We start from the raw sequence: 13861 nt of genomic DNA, 5'->3' as shown, positions 1-13861 counted from the left end.
GTCATTGACAACATAGTCATTTCGGGTCATACCCCGGTAGTTCTTGAATTAACAAATTCTCATCTTAAGGCCTAAGCCACACGGCGAGAAAATCGGTGCCAGTGGAGTGCGATAAAACATCGCATTCCCCTCGGACCAATTCTAGCCTGTGTGTCAGCGCACATGAGCGATTATTTTCTCAGCCCTAATCGGACCGAGAAAACAATGGCAGCATGCTGCGATTGTAATGAGAGTCTCTTTTCTCTCGCACCCATTCAAGTGAATGGGGCGAGAGAAAAATCGCACTGCACTCGCGGTAGACCGGTGTACCGTGCGTGCAGAGCGAGAATCACAATAGCTGGCAACGGAGAAGAGAGGAAGAGAAATCCCTCCCTCCCCTCCTCAGTGCCAACCCGCCCCTCTGCACAGCCGGCCCGCCCCCCGCAGCTGAGGTCCGCACGCACAGTCGGACCTCAGTCGCAAGGATACTAGCATGACACTCGTCTCCTGCTGTGCTGCCACCATGAGCCAAGTGTCATGCGAGCACCGCAGTAGTGCCCCGTGTAGCCCCGGCCTAAGGGACCTGATTTTTTGTGGAAGTTTCCCCACTATATGTGTAAATAGTTGCATAGTGTTTAAAGTTGAAGGAAGACTTAAGTCCATCGAGTTCACCCCATGACCTAGCCTAACATGTTGATCCAGAGGAAGGCAGAAAACCCCATGGGGCAGACAGTAAGCGCCATATGAGGGGAAAAAATTCCTCCCCGACTCTACATACGGCAATCAGACTAGTTCCCAGGATCAATCCCCCATCACAGAATCTAGAGAAGAATATTTTGCGAGTTTGTGGCTGAAAATAAAAACAATAAAGCACGTTATGACAACCCTTATCTATTATCAGGAATGGCAAAAGAAATATTACGTGGGAAAATTTTGTCACATATCTTCTCCCGTAAATAAAAAAATCTCTTAGCAATTTAGTAAATCATCCATGGAACTTAAAAAGCCTACACTACATTTTTTTTTTTTTTTTTTAAATCAGATAAATTTTTATTGCATTTTAAAACTTTCATAAAAATAACAACAAATTGTGAGGGTAGTCCTCACACATACCCCCTCCCCTCCCTCCCCCTCCCCCCCACCCTCTTCCGGTCGACAGTCTCACCCCTCCACTCTCTGCATCCCTCTTTATTCACATAATGACCTGCCCTCCATATTTCTCAGCCACTGCGATCTTTCCTTTCCTACCTATAATCTAAATATCCTATCTTTCACTAGATCAAATGACGCTAATCCTGGAAAGTCCAGCCACTTGCTCCAGATCTTATATTGAGTTCTCCTTCCCCTTTTAATATAAACATTTTTCTCCATATAAATAATATAATTCACTTTTTCAACAAATTCCTTACGTGTCGGTGCTTTTTCAGATAGCCAATACAAGGCAATTAGTTTCCTTGCTGCATACAACAATCGTGCCACTGCCAGTTTCTCTTGTTCATCCGTCCCCACTTCATCCACATAGCCCAGCACACACACCAGCAGGTTTCTGGGTAGGTTCACTTGCATCTGTGAAGCCCCACAGGTGTAGTGTCAGTGTCGGTGCATTACCTTCAGGGACTCCACGTTGCTGGATCTGGTCACAGGTAGGGAATCTTCGGTTTTGATCGTGACGCCACTCTCAGTATTGCGGTCAGTGGGGACCGCCACTGCAGGTTAGGGGACGCCTGGGGCTGATGGTGGGTGCAGTCGGATGTAGTAGCCTCCTGAGAGTGAGGCAAGCCCCAGGGCCCTGTGTAGGTTTGTAGTACCACAAGTCGCAGAATGACCACACAGGCAGGATGTCTTTTAGGGTTTTTACTCACATTTGATGGCAGGGTGAGTAACCCGGGCGTAGCTGGGATGAACCAGATGGGAACCAGGTATCCTTCAGGCTGACTTTATGAGGGTGACTACTGACTCGCCTTCCTTAGCCCTTGGTGGTTTGGGGTGACCCCGACTTTGAGTCCCTATGGGGGTCGCCCAGGGAAGATGCTGCAGCCTCTCTCCCCCTTTTGGTTGCCGTTTGCTTGTTCCCCGGACCAGGCCACTCCAGCTGCTTGCCTCCTGTGACCTATGGGCCCTCACTGCGGTTACGTGGCTGCGGCTTTTGTGGTGTTGTGGTGTGGGCTTTGAGAGCCCCACACCGGCAGGTTTAGCAGAAGAAAGCTGGATCTATCTTCGCTTCGGGATCTGCCGCCCGGTTGGGCCTGGTGCTCTCTAGCAGTCTCCTTACTTCCCACTCCGTGCTTTCTCTCTAGCTGAAGCTGGCTTTCAGGTAGCACTCCTAGTTGACCGTTCTCCCCCGTCGGTAGCCACTGCGCGGGCGCTGTTAGACAGCATCAACCCCACAGGTCTGCTCCTCACTGAGCCCTCTGGAGTTCTCCTCTAACTGGCTCACATCTGGGACCTTCACTGCTGCTCCTGTCTGAGCTTCACTTTCCTGCTCCTCACTCCTCCACACTCTGCTGCAGACTCTAGACTGTTTACTCCTCCTTCTCTTTTCCCTTTTGTGCCTGCCTACGCCACCTAGCAACCAGACTCTCTTACCACACCCCTTGAGAGGAGATGGAGGCTTTTGGCCCCCTCCACTATTCCAGTGAAGGTGTAGGCTTTGCCCCCTCCTGGGATCCCCAGGGGTCCTCTCAAAGGTACATGTGTGAGACCTGATCACTATGCGCCTGTGTACCACACCCCGGTCAGCCTTCTGGATTACCTGTATTGTACTGTCCCCAGCATGGGTGCAGTACTCAGTGGTGCCTGACCAGGTCAGGGGCGCCACATTCCCCCTTAGTTATCACCAGCACGTCCTCGGGCTGCAAGACAACATTTTAAAAATGCATAAAACATTAAAACATGTAAAACATTTTAAAAGCACCAGGTACCATACATCACCACCCTCCACCCACAAGTCCGTTAACCCACCCACAACCCTTTCACGTTGGCCGCGGCTTCAGCCACGTCTGGCAGGATGTAGAGGCGGCTTTCATGGGCTGGTGGTTTCAGGGTATACCTGGCCTGGTGGATCCGCGCCTTCAGCCTCTTCTGGCAGGATGTAGAGGCGGCCTCCACAGTTGGTGCTGACCAGGTACCCTCTTTGTGGTGGAGAGCCAGGCCCCATAAACAGGCATGCTCTCTGGTCGCAGGTGAGCCAAGGCCCTATATACGGACGGGCTCCTCCTGGTTGCAGACGAGCCAAGCCCCTAAACAGGCTGACTCCGGTGGTGGTGGTGCCCTCTGGTGTAACTATTTACACTGCGAGAGTTTGTGGCTATAGCCAGTTCATAGCCTTAAGGTTTATTTCTCACAATAGTTTTTGTGGGCACATTACTTAAACTTGAGAACGTTGCAAACCAAAACTTTTCAAAACTTCAACTGGTAACTTCTGTACTTTACATGGACTTTATGCAGATTCCTCCTCTTTACCAGGGCTTGAGCCTGTATGGCTGCGGCACCTGTTGCTTTCTTGCTCTCTGTCGTCGTCTGTGGTCGTCTCATCCGTAGGTTCTTTGTCTTTCCTTTCTTGATCTTCATCTGTTTCCTTTCCTGTATCTGTTTCTCTATCTCTGTCTTTTCTTTCTTCTTTGGGACATGGTGCTACAATGAATCCATATCCACTTCTCAGATTAAAATCCTCTACTACTCCTCTGAAAAGGGGTCCTCTGACCTGGGCTTTGGACCTTCTCAGGGCTCGTTTTTCTTGCAGGTCTCTGGCGGTGACTTCTCTCTGCTCTGGAGACTGTGGTGCAGGGGACAACTGGTTTCTGCTGCGACGCCTTGTCTTGCGGGCTGGGTTTTGCCGGGCTGTTACTTCAATGCCCGCAGGGCCCCAGGTGAGGTTTCTGGGCTGATCTTCGTCAGCAGACGGTGTCAAGTCCTCCTCATCCCAACGTGAATAGGGTAACATCTCCGGCTCTGAGTATAGATCCACTGCTGGTGGCTCCGGAGTCAGCTTCTCAGCTTCCTGGCCTTCTCTCCCCCTTAGTTCTTCGCTGCACTCTGGTTGTGGCAGCGCTGGGGATGAGTGGTCCTCAGCTGGTTCGGGCGGTGGACTCTCTGGCGCGGCTGCAGGGGTTGCCTGAATCTCCTTGGGGGTGCGCGGAGGGCGCAGGTACTGATCCACCAACCACTGCGGAAACTTGGCCTCCATGTCGGCCTTCAGCTGCCAGTATGTGGAGTTCTCTCCCAGCGGGGGCTTCCTATCAGGGACCTCCGTGGACTGGGGAGCAGTGTCTGCTCTGGCCTTGCAGGCCGGGGTAAATGATGAGGTAATCTCTTCTTGGCGGGCCGCGCCTGGCATGGCGGCGGCCTGGTCTTGGCGGGCCGGGCCTGGCATGGCGGCGGCCTGGTCTTGGCGGGCCGCGCCTGGCATGGCGGCGGCCTGGTCTTGGCGGGCCGCGCCTGGCATGGCGGCGGCCTGGTCTTGGCGGGCCGCGCCTGGCATGGCGGCGGCCTGGTCTTGGCGGGCCGCGCCTGGCATGGCGGCGGCCTGGATCAGTGTCGCTGTTGCAGGGGGCTCTGTGCAGGCTGGGCTGGACGTCGCTGCAGCAGTCTGGGCTTGGCGGGCCGCGCCTGGCGTGGCTGCGGCCTGGTTCAGCACCTCACTTGCGGCGCGGACGAGCGTTGCTGCGGCGGTGGGGTCTCGGCGGGCCGGGCCTAGCAGGGCGGCGGCCTGGGTCAGCGTCACACCTGCGGCGCGGATGAGGGTCGCGGTGGCAGCCGGTTCTTTGCGGGCCGGACTGGGCGTTGCTGCAGGGACCGGGTCTTGGTGGGCCGAGCAGGGCATCGCTGCGGCCGCTGGGGCTTGGAAGGCCGCACCTGGCGTGGCTGCGGCCTGCTTCAGCGTCGCCGCACCGGACGCCTCTTCGGGGACCGCGGGCGTGGCAGCAGGGGTCGGGGCACTTGCGCTGGCCGGGGCATCACTTGACTCACCCACCGGTGGCAGCATCGGGGTCTGCGTCGTCGCCGTCCTGTCTGGCACTCGGCGCGCGGCTCTCCTTTCATAGGCCCGAACCGCCGCGGTCATGTCCAGCATTTCCATTCGTTCTTCCCGGATCTGCTCCACAACCCGGGTCTCCAGTCGGTCGCAGAACTGGGCCAGCTCCCGGTACCACCAGGCAGCGGAGCCCGGTTCTGGATTTCTGCGGTCAGACGCCATTTCTTCTGCGCCCTCTTCTGCACGACTCTCCAGCTGTGGACTCGCCGTTGCCTCTGATAGCAAGCTGTTCAGTTTCTGCTCTGCCTCTTTCAGCAGCTCCTCTCCCAGCAGCAGGCTTGTGGCTCTCTTTCCTTCCCGCCGTCTCTGGACGCTTCCGCTCTCATAGCTGGCAAGGTCAGAACTCTGCAGGGGATCTCTGGGTAGCCACACCTCTTCGTGGGCGGTAACTTCTTCCAGCGCGGGCTGCTGTTGTTTTTCAGCGCGCTTTCCATGGTGGCAATATGGCGGCGCTTCCAATTTTTCAAGCGGACCGCCTAGGCACATGGTCACCTGTCTGAACAGGTCTAGTCCTTATCCTGTTCGTGACGCCAGATGTGAAGCCCCACAGGTGTAGTGTCAGTGTCGGTGCATTACCTTCAGGGACTCCACGTTGCTGGATCTGGTCACAGGTAGGGAATCTTCGGTTTTGATCGTGACGCCACTCTCAGTATTGCGGTCAGTGGGGACCGCCACTGCAGGTTAGGGGACGCCTGGGGCTGATGGTGGGTGCAGTCGGATGTAGTAGCCTCCTGAGAGTGAGGCAAGCCCCAGGGCCCTGTGTAGGTTTGTAGTACCACAAGTCGCAGAATGACCACACAGGCAGGATGTCTTTTAGGGTTTTTACTCACATTTGATGGCAGGGTGAGTAACCCGGGCGTAGCTGGGATGAACCAGATGGGAACCAGGTATCCTTCAGGCTGACTTTATGAGGGTGACTACTGACTCGCCTTCCTTAGCCCTTGGTGGTTTGGGGTGACCCCGACTTTGAGTCCCTATGGGGGTCGCCCAGGGAAGATGCTGCAGCCTCTCTCCCCCTTTTGGTTGCCGTTTGCTTGTTCCCCGGACCAGGCCACTCCAGCTGCTTGCCTCCTGTGACCTATGGGCCCTCACTGCGGTTACGTGGCTGCGGCTTTTGTGGTGTTGTGGTGTGGGCTTTGAGAGCCCCACACCGGCAGGTTTAGCAGAAGAAGGCTGGATCTATCTTCGCTTCGGGATCTGCCGCCCGGTTGGGCCTGGTGCTCTCTAGCAGTCTCCTTACTTCCCACTCCGTGCTTTCTCTCTAGCTGAAGCTGGCTTTCAGGTAGCACTCCTAGTTGACCGTTCTCCCCCGTCGGTAGCCACTGCGCGGGCGCTGTTAGACAGCATCAACCCCACAGGTCTGCTCCTCACTGAGCCCTCTGGAGTTCTCCTCTAACTGGCTCACATCTGGGACCTTCACTGCTGCTCCTGTCTGAGCTTCACTTTCCTGCTCCTCACTCCTCCACACTCTGCTGCAGACTCTAGACTGTTTACTCCTCCTTCTCTTTTCCCTTTTGTGCCTGCCTACGCCACCTAGCAACCAGACTCTCTTACCACACCCCTTGAGAGGAGATGGAGGCTTTTGGCCCCCTCCACTATTCCAGTGAAGGTGTAGGCTTTGCCCCCTCCTGGGATCCCCAGGGGTCCTCTCAAAGGTACATGTGTGAGACCTGATCACTATGCGCCTGTGTACCACACCCCGGTCAGCCTTCTGGATTACCTGTATTGTACTGTCCCCAGCATGGGTGCAGTACTCAGTGGTGCCTGACCAGGTCAGGGGCGCCACACATCACTAATTGAATTAAATTTAACACTGTGATCCAGAACCCTTGTAAACACGGGCATTCCCACAACATGTGCATGATCCCTGCTTCTTCCACAGTACATTTTCGACATTTGGAATCCGTTCTCACTCCCACTTTCCTCATCCACACGGGGGTTCTATATACTCTGTATATAACATATAATTGCGATAGCCGTTTCGCCTCGCTCAGAGATATTTTGATGACATATTGCAAAATAGACTCCCATTTCTCCTCCAGAATTTCTCCCAAATCTTCCACCCACCTTGCATATGCCCCAATTTGTTGCCTCCCAACCGACATGGACAGAAGTCCCCCGTAGACCATCGATATTCATCCTGCCGTCCCTCTCTGCGTCCCTAATATATTAATTACACTATCTGATTGTATAACAATTGGTGTTATTCTGTTCTGCGATTCAAATGCGTGACGTAGCTGCAGGTATTTATAAAACATACTATGTCCCAGTGGGAAGTCTTTTAGCAGTACTTCAAAAGTCTTAAATATGTTTCCATCCATCACTTGGGAGAGGTACCAGATACCAATTCTCCTCCATTGCCCAAATTCTTTAAGGGATAAAAATTCCGGAATGTTGGGGTTGTCCCACATGGGGGTATATCTAGTGAACCCGGTTACCTGTCTCATCTGTTTGAGCTTACCCCATACTTTATCTATCAACTGTATAGTAGGATATGATGCAGTGTGGACGAAACTTTCCCGCCTCCAGACTTGCCAGCAGAGGACCTTTTCCGATCACATACTGTAGTATTTTCCCTGCCGAGGTCTCCAAACCTGTCACACCCCATCCCACCATGTGCTGACTCTGGGCAGCTAAGTAATAGCACCAAGGCTAAGGTAGAGCCAGTCCCCCTTCGTCTTTCAGTCTCTGTAAATATTCTAACCTCATCCGTGGGCACTTCCTTCCCCAGATTAAGCCTCGGAAAATAGAATTTATTTTATGAAACCTATTCTGTGGTAGCCACACCGGGGCGTTATGGAGCACATAGAGTAGTTGGGGCATTAGTATAATTTTAGCTAAGTTGACTCTCCCCACCACCGTAAGACACAGTTTGGACCAGGCCAGAAACTTTTGTTTGAACTTAAGTAAAAGGGGGGCAAGATTAAGACATTCATACTCAGTCAGTTTATTGGATATCATAATTCCCAGATATTTAAACTCTGACACCACCTGAACCAGAGCACTAGTCACCACCACATTGGAGGGCGTTTCATCTAATGGCATCAAAACAGATTTGTCCCAATTTATCGTGAGCCCTGACCTGATATTCTTCCAAAGTTAGATATGACCCTCATTACCGCCTCCAAGGAACTCCCTGCATCTCCCAGAAACAATAATAAATCGTCCGCATATAAGGCCACTTTCTCCTCCACACTCCCATATCGGTAACCCACTACACCAGGATCCCGCCGCATCACCGCCACCAGTGGTTCGATAGCGATAGCAAACAACAGGGGTGACAGTGGGCACCCCTGCCTTGTGCCCCTATAGAGAGAAAATCTATCTGAATTGCTGCCATTCGCCCTAATTCTTGCCGTAGGAGCAGAGTACAGCAGCTGCACCCACCTAATATATACTTCCCCAAACCCCATTGATCGCATCGTAGCCCATAGGTACCCCCACACTACGCTGTCAAAAGCTTTGGCCGCGTCTAAGGAGAGAATAACCCGCCGCCCCTTATTTTCCGCCAGTATCTACATATTCAGGTACAGTCTCCTAAGGTTAGTTGCCGTGGATTTGTTGGGCATAAACCCTGCTTGATCTGGGTGTATTAGGGATGTAATGACTTTGGTGAGCCTATTTGCAAGCATCTTAGGCGGGCTTTGCACACTACGACATCGCAGGCCGATGCTGCGATGCCGAGTGCGATAGTGCCCGCCCCCGTCGCAGCAGCGATATGTGGTGATAGCTGGCGTAGCGAAAGTTATCGCTACGCCAGCTTCACACACACACTCACCTGCCGTGCGACGTCCCTGTGGCCGGCGACCCGCCTCCTTATTAAGGGGGCGGGTCGTGCGGCGTCACTGCGACGTCACACGGCAGGCGGCCAATCAGAGCGGAGGGGCGGAGATGAGCAGGATGTAAACATCCTGCCCACCTCCTTCCTTCCGCATATCCTACGGAAGCCGCAGTGAGGCCGGTAGGAGACGTTCCTCGCTCCTGCGACTTCACACACAGCGATGTGTGCTGCCGCAGGAGCGAGGAACAACATCGGACCATTGCGTCAGCGTACTTATGAATTACGCCGACGCTATACCGATGATACGATTACGACGCTTTTGCGCTCGTTAATCGTATCATCCAGCCTTTACACACTGCGATGTCGCATGCGATGCCGGAAGTGCGTCATTTTCAATTTGACCCCACCGACATCGCACCTGCGATGTCGCAGTGTGCAAAGTGCCCCTTAGCCAGGAGCTTTACATCTACCGTCAATAGTGAAATCGGTCTGTAAGAGGCTGGCAAACCCGGGTCTTTGCCTTCTTTAGGGAGTACCACAATTATTGCCTCCTGCATAGACGGCATAAGCTCTCCTCTTTCCAGACATGAATTATATACCTTAAGCAGCATCGGCAGTAAAACCTCCCTATGTTGCTTATATACTTCAGCTGGAAACCCATCTACCCCCGGCGCCTTATCATTCGCCATATCACTTAGAGCTCACTCTAACTCCTCTAAGTCAAATGGCTCATCTAGTAACTCTCTAGATTCCCTTGAGAGGACTGGCACCTGAGCTCTGCCTAGAAATTCATCCACCTCCCCCGCCTCCGGGTGCACCTTGACTGAGTATAGATCAGAATAGAATATTTCTAGTACTTTTAGGATCCCCGAGGTGTCCGTGACAACTGCCCCATCTGCTGACTGTAACCGTACAATATATGTCGATTCCCTCTGTGCCGCAGCTATCACTGATAATACGTGACCTGCCCGTTCTCCATTCTCAAAGGACTGCATGGTCTGGAACATATTCTTTCTCTCCACTGCCTGTATGGTCAATCTATTAACCATCTTTTGAGCTGCCTTCATCCTAGGTTTTGCCGCCGGCATGGGGTTTGATATTAAAGCTTCTTCCGCCTCCCCCAATTCCTGAAACGCAAGCTGATTCTGCCTTCTTGCCTCCGACTTTACCTTAGATATACCCCATATATACAATCCCCTCAAGTACGCTTTCATTGCCTCCCAAACCATTCCAATAGACGCTGATCCTTCATTGAACCTAAGGTATTCCCTTAAACTATCACTAATACCCCCCCCCCTTCTTCCACTAATTGTAACCAAAAGGGATTTAATTTCCATAAGGGTCTATTTTGGTTTTGTTGTTCCCCCAGGTCTATTTCTACACATAGGGGCGAATGATCTGATACCGTCCTGGGGAAGTATTTAGTACCCACTACCAAACCTTGCATTGCTTCATTGCCCAAGGCCAGATCAATGCGCGAAAGGGATGAGAACGTTGCCGAATAACAGGAGTATTGATACACTTCCGGATGCCGAGTCCTCCACAGGTCAATTAGCGCCGTTTCTTTAAGCAAATTACCGAATGATGTACAGTTACCCCCATTTTTCATACCTCATGTCTCCCTTTGTCCCAATGTGAATTCGGAAAATTATTAAAATCTCCCATTATCATAAAGGGAACCCCCGGAAAGTCTGCCAATAAATTTATCAGACTGTGAAGTAGTTTGCTGCAATATGGTATGTATAGGGATATAATTACTACGGCTCTTGTCCCCAGCCTACAGGAAAGACATGCATACCGCCCATCTTTATCCACAATGACCTTTAGAAATTCAAACCGTGCGCCTGAGCGGACTAGTATACTGGCCCCTCTGGACTATGCAAAATATGGAGAATGATACCCCACCTTGAGCACCTTCTATCCAGTAGATGCAGCTTCTCCGGTGTCATGTGTGTTTCCTGCAAGCAAATTAGGTCAGGTTTTTCTGTGCGTAAAAATTGAAATACAGCCTGCCATTTGATGGTAGAGGCTAAGCCCCTAACATTCCAACTAATTAGCTTAATGCGTCCCGCCATATGATTAACTGAAAAATTCTCGCTCTCCCAGAGCTCCTTAATAGGCCAAATGAGACTGTCGACAGGCCCACCCTCCCCCTACCCCCCCCAATATAAACACCCCCTCCAACAATAAACATAGTAACACATTGTTGCCACCAGTCCCCTTTGTATCAGGGACGGAGGGCATATGTTTGCCTTGGAAAGTCTGCCAGATACCGTGTGCATCTTTTGTCGCGTTTCCTCTTTTACGACGGACAGGGCCCAATCAACCATCAATAACACCAGAACCAGGACCTCCAGAAGGAGGGGCGGTACCCGCCTGTTTGTCGTGCACGGTATCCGGCTGTCCATCTGATCAGTACTGCAGTCCTGCCATATTCTTGCAATTTTTTTTAATATTAAGGGGGAAAGAACGAAAGCAAGTTATGGGAAAGAAGGAAAAAAAAAGGGAAAGGGGGAGGGGAAGTGGGTAAACAAAGAAGATAAAAGTAGTATAAGAAGAAGAAAGAAGGTAGAATAAGAGAAGAGAGAGGGGAGAAAAATTAAAACCGCAAAAAAAAAAGGGGGGGGGGAATAAAAATTAATTCAGTATTTATGCATTGCGAGTCCAGTATGAGTTGGAAAGTCCCTTTCCATAGCCAGGATTCCATTTCCTCCCATCGTCAGTGGTGTTTGCAGAACCCTTTCCTCTAGAGTCCATTAAATGTAGATTTAAATTTAAATTGCCGAGGTAAACAAAAAAAATATTTTTTTTTCCTTTATAAATTTTCAAACAGGAACTCCTCCCTGGCAACCATAACATATTACGAGGGGCGATCCAAAAGTAATGATAATCGGTTATTTCTATTGCACACAGAAATTAAAATAAAATGTTTTCTTCTCTCTTAGGTACCCACTAGTCAAGGAAAAAAAAAATCACTTAAATAGGCCACGATTCCCGGGAGCTACATTCATTTGACTATGAACTGCCGAGGAGTGAACATCAAAATGGAAAAAAACGAGCTCAGAGCTGTCATCAAATACCTCTGCTTGAAAAAAATTACTACCCACACTCTACACCCCTATAAGTAAGGGAGGCCTGGGATACCCCTCAGTGGTCTGCTACTACAGAGCCGCATTATTCCAGCAGCTACGTTTCATGTGGAACAATGACGATGACCGACACTGGATAACTGATATAGAAGGGTTAATAGTTTCTCTATTTCTTTGTTAAAGATATTTTATTGTTCCATTAGTAAGTATATCTGGTGGTAGTTCATAGTCATTATGGAGCCTTCGGAATGAGAAACAGGCTCAAGGATTATTATTGTCTGCTAAATGTTCTTCTTATCTCATATGCATGACTCTACATTTTTGTTTTGCTAAAACTTAAAGGTCATATGACAACTTGTAAAGTCCAGCTAGAAGACTTTTTTTGCAATATCACATTGATCTGTAAATGGTATAAATAAACTGTACCTTGGCTGAATAAACAGAAAACTGATCATGCTCACATGAATGCAGGTCTTTTCTCCGAGCGCTCGATCTTGATTAGGCCTGAAGAGGCCTAATTCAGAGGACCTCACTGGTGATCCCATAAGCTGACTTTTGAAACAGAATAGCTACAACAATAACCATTGAGAAATATCTGATTGGAGCCACCAGTGTCTCAGCCTTTTTCCATGCACACCACACCTTAATCCCTGGTAGGAATTTTAACATATCCCCAACCATAGACGCGATCCTGGAGCTATGGAAGATGTTAACTAATAAATTAGGCCTTATACAAATCGCACTCCTTAAGGCCCCCATAGAGACACTGGAGCATTGTATCCCTGACCTAAAGCTTAAAAACTGGAAACTATGCCAAATCACAGGTGGGAGGAATTAATCACCTTCTCATCATTGCGAGATAGATACAATATACCACAAAGGGACTTCTACAAATATCTGCAGATCCGACATTTCCTATATGGAAGGAAGGAGCAGATGACTGCACCGCCATCTAAGCTGTACTCTATGTTACTGAACCCGACCTCACAGATTAAAGCATTGTCTATAAGCTATGATTGTATGCTAGAGAATACCCTGCCCTCGCTAACCACATACCTACAAAAATCGGAAAGAGACTTAAACTGTACCTTCACACCGGATCAATGGCGAGCATCCTTCTTAATTATTGGAAGCCAATCTAAATGCACTAACCACATAGAAAACGCAAGGAAACTATTATATAGGTGGTATCTCACCCCCCATAGACATATCTAAGATGTTCCGCAATTCCCCGGACACGTGCTGGAGATGTGGAGACCCCAGCGCAGACATATTACACAAATGGTGGAAATGTAGTAATGTCAGACGTCTGTGGGAAGCAATAAATCATTTAATATCTCAGATTTGTGGTGTACGAATAACGCTATCCGCACAGCAGGCGCTGCTCGCCATCGATCTGGACTCACTCCCCTACGAGATCCGCACAGTGATTGTACATATCATTCTGGCAAAAAGACTCAAAATCACAAGTTACTGGAAAAACCCCCAATGCCTCGCATTAACCGAAGTCATCTCACTGATCAATGAGAACTGCCTATCAGAGAAGATACTCGCTTCATCTAACAATAACATAGCGCTATTCTATAAGAAATGGAACAACTGGTTATCTTTCTGTTTAAATACTGTTATCAAATAAATCTACAGATGTATATATGGAGAATGTGACCCGGAAATTGATGTGATATCACCATTCCCCCCAACCCCTTTTTCCCCTCCCCCCCTCTCCCTTGTTTATTTTCCTTTCTAATACCCATATTATTGTGATTTTTTTTGATAATGTGATCACAATATGATGTATAATGTAACATCTGACATTAATTACTAAAAAAAGGTATGGTTTTAAAAAAAAAAAGAAAAACATTACTACCAAAGACATCCACAGCGACTTGGTGGAAACATTGGGGGACTCTTCTCCTCCATATTCCACAGTTGCACGCTGGGCCAAGGAATTTAAGCTGGGAAGAACATCGACGGAAGGTG

The sequence above is a fragment of the Anomaloglossus baeobatrachus genome, chromosome 5, assembly GCF_048569485.1.
Source record: "Anomaloglossus baeobatrachus isolate aAnoBae1 chromosome 5, aAnoBae1.hap1, whole genome shotgun sequence".
Lineage (NCBI taxonomy): Eukaryota > Metazoa > Chordata > Amphibia > Anura > Aromobatidae > Anomaloglossus > Anomaloglossus baeobatrachus.
The sequence above is the reverse complement of the archived record's forward strand: the minus strand, read 5'-3'. Positions refer to the sequence as shown.